Source organism: Callorhinus ursinus, unplaced genomic scaffold (genome assembly GCF_003265705.2).
Source record: "Callorhinus ursinus isolate GAN/ISIS: 27379988/994484 unplaced genomic scaffold, GSC_fseal_2.0 scaffold33, whole genome shotgun sequence".
Lineage (NCBI taxonomy): Eukaryota > Metazoa > Chordata > Mammalia > Carnivora > Otariidae > Callorhinus > Callorhinus ursinus.
The window spans coordinates 7,315,792-7,319,564 of NW_027397095.1; positions in this window are offsets into that span (position 1 = coordinate 7,315,792).

Below are 3,773 nucleotides of genomic sequence, written 5' to 3' on the forward strand. Positions count from 1 at the left end.
CTGCTTCTCCCTCTGCCTGCCACTCCCTCTGCTTGTGCTCTCTCTCTCTGACAAACAAATAAAATCTTTAAATAAAATAAACTATGAAATTTTAGAGAGATGCATAAAGTAAGTTGTAATTCAGAAAAAAATGTGTGCATATTGAATATCTGTTATTTTAGGATATATTGATGAGAATATAAATGGTTATTTTACTCAAATGGCTCATAAACCAGAAGAGGAGACAGAGATATAGGCAGCAAATGTAGAGTTGACAAGTAATTACTAGAAAGCAGAATCTGAACAGTAACAGAATAGAAATCCAGACAATATGTAGTGTGAGGCAAGAGAACAAAGCAATTAACTCCAAGGGGAAGGCTTCAAAGAGGGTATATTTTTGGAACCAATCTTTGATAGATAGGTATGACCTTGACACTCAGAGATTGAGCAGAGAAGGATATTCCAGGGAGAGGGAACAGCATGCCCAAAAGCAAAGAGCCAAACAAGTACTGGCCAAAGTGCCTGGAGCAAAGAAGATGATGATCAGAATACAAGCTGAAGAGGTAGGTTGAAATGGATGAAGGAAATTTTGAGTAGCATGATGAGGAATTTAGATATTATTCAAAAGAAAATTGATAGTTTTAGATAAAGTGAATGGCATGATTAATTTTGAAGTTTAGAAAGATTACTCTGATAGAAGTATAACGATTTAGAACAAATAGAAACTGGAGACAAAGGGAGAAATTATGATAGACCCCAAGCATGAAAAAAGGGCATGATTAGGGCAAAAAAGATAAATAGAGAAAAGAGATGTAAAAAATGTTATGCAGTTAAAATCAATAGAGGGATGTAATCAGAGATCAATACCAACACATCTAACATAGGAAATAGCAACATAGAGAATGCGGGGGAAGGAAATAGATTAGATGCTAAACCATTGTGGGTGAACTTAATGTAGTGGAATTTAACGGAATACATGAAGGCTCAGGTGGGAACAAAGGATCATTAAATATCAGTGCACATAGGGGCGCCTGAGTGGTGCAGTCGGTTAAGCATCTGACTCTTGGTTTCGGCTCAGGTTCTGATCTCAGGGTCATGGGACTGAGCCCTGCATTGGGCTCCTTGCTCAGCACAGAGTCTGCTTAAGACTCTCTCCTCCTGCCCCTCCCCTCCTGCTTTCTTAAATCAGTCAATCAATCAATCAATCAATCATCAATCTTTTAAAAAGTATCAGTGCACATAATTCCAAGACAAACTCCTAATCAAAGACTGGTGAATTAGTGGTATTCCCTGCATAGATTTAAAAAAATGGCTAATAACCTACAACATTACTTAGACTAATAGATTTACATTTTGGGGATAATTTTGCTTGAAAAATATCTTTTAAAAATATCAGTGAATTTCAAGCTATATTACAAAGTTGTGATCACCAAGATAGCATGGTACTGGCACAAAAACAGACATATAGACCAATGGAACAGAATAGAGAACCCAGATATGGACCCTCAACTCTATGGTCAAATAATCTTTGACAAAGCAGGAAAAAACATGCAATGGAAAAAAGACAGTCTTTTCAATAAACGGTGCTGGGAAAATTGGACAGCCACATGCAGAAGAATGAAACTCGACCATTCTGTAACACCATTCACAAAGATAAACTCAAAGTGGATGAAAGACCTCAATGTGAGACAGGAATCCATCAAAATCCTAGAGGACAACATAGGCAGTAACCTTTTGGACATCGCCCACAGCAACTTCTTTCAAGATACATCTCCAAAAGCTAGTGAAACAAAAGCATAAATGAACTTTTGGGACTTCCTCAAGATAAAAAGCTTCTGCACAGCAAAGGAAACAGTCAACAAAACAAAGAGGCAACCCACAGAATGGGAGAAGATATTTGCAAATAACACTACAGATAAAGGGCTGGTATCCAAGATCTATAAAGAACTTCTCGGGTGCCTGGGTGGCTCAGTTGGTTAAGCAACTGCCTTCGGCTCAGGTCATGATCCTGGAGTCCCGGGATCGAGTCCCACATCAGGGTCCCTGCTCAGCAGGGAGTCTGCTTCTCCCTCTGACCCTCTTCCCTCTCGTGCTCTCTATCTCTCATTTTCTCTCTCTCAAATAAATAAATAAAATCTTTTTTTTAAAAAAAAAGAACTTCTCAAACTCAACACCCAAAAACAAGTGATCAAGTCAAAAAGCGGGCAGAAGATATGAAAAGACACTTCTCTGAAGAAGACACACAAATGACTAAAAGACACATGAAAAAATGTTCATCATCATTATCTATCAGGGAAATTCAAATCAAAACCACATTGAGATACCACCTTACACCAGTTAGAATGGCAAAAATGGACAGGGAAAGAAACAACAAATGTTGGAGAGGTTGTGGAGAAAGGGGAACCCTCTTACACTATTAGTGGGAATGCAAGCTGGTACAGCCAATTTGGAAAACAGTGTGGAGGTTCCCCAAAAAATTAAAAAAAGAACTACCCTATGACCCAGCTATTGCACTCCTGGGTATTTACCCCAAAGACACAGATGTAGTGAAAAGAAGAGCCATATGCACCCCAATGTTCATAGCAGCAATGTCCACAATAGCCAAACTGTGTAAAGAGCTGAGATGCCCTTCAACAGATGAATGGATAAAGAAGATGTGGTCTATATATACAATGGAATATTACTCAACCATCAGAAAGGATGAATACCCAACTTTTACATCAACGTGGTTGGGACTGGAAGAGATTATGCTAAGTGAAACAAGTCAAGCAGAGAAAGTCAATTATCATATGGTTTCACTTATTTATGGAACCTAAGGAATAGCATGGAGGACATTAGGAGAAGGAAGGGAAAAATGAAGGGGGGGAAATTGGAGGGAGAGATGAACCATGAGAGACTATAGACTCTGAGAAACAAACAGGGTTTTAGAGGGGAGGGGGGAGGGGGGATTGGTTAGCCCGGTGATGGGTATTAAGGAGGGCATGTATTGCATGGAGCACTGGGTGTTATACGATAACAATGGATCGTGGATCACCACATCAAAAACTAATGATGTATGGTGATTAACATAACATAATAAAATTTTTAAAAAATCAATGAATTATTGAGAAAATATATGAAAAATATTTTCATATAAACTGAAACATTTGGAACTTACTCAGATAAGTGAAGTGCAAATCATCCTGGGTTCTGTATGTGCAAAAATTTACTAGTGGGCATGGCTGGGAAATTTTGCCAAGGAATCAGAAATTTGGCAGTAAGTCCCCCATATACTTAAGTGGGTTTTTTTTTTTTTTTTTTGCTTTTCAAGTGTGAGTCATCTGAAGTGTAAAATTAGGGAAAAAATGTTTTCAAAAGCCAAATGCTTCATTTTTGCTACATACCAAGAAGTGGGAAATTTTTAGTAATAATGCACATATTACCAGGCATGGCTGCTATTTGAACAAAATTCTGAGGGGTATATGGAGGACTACCAGGCAGAATGAAGGATTGGGGTCCTTTGGATAGAGGTGAAAGCACGTGCAAATTCAGTAGGTGTTTATAATTACATTACAATCATAGTATTAGTTGCTGGGGCACTTCTGTGTCTTATTCCCTGGTTATTAAAATTGTGCAATTAGAAGTCATTCTTGCAGACTATGGTGTCAAGACAAAAGTAAATGTAACTGTAGCACCCATAGCTGCAGGGAATTATAGTTCTAACTGCAGTGAAAATATGTCTTTTTTTGGGGGGGAGGGGAAAACTCTGTGGATATGTTTAGAAGGCAGGAAAAAGAGCCATGTGCCTATTTCAA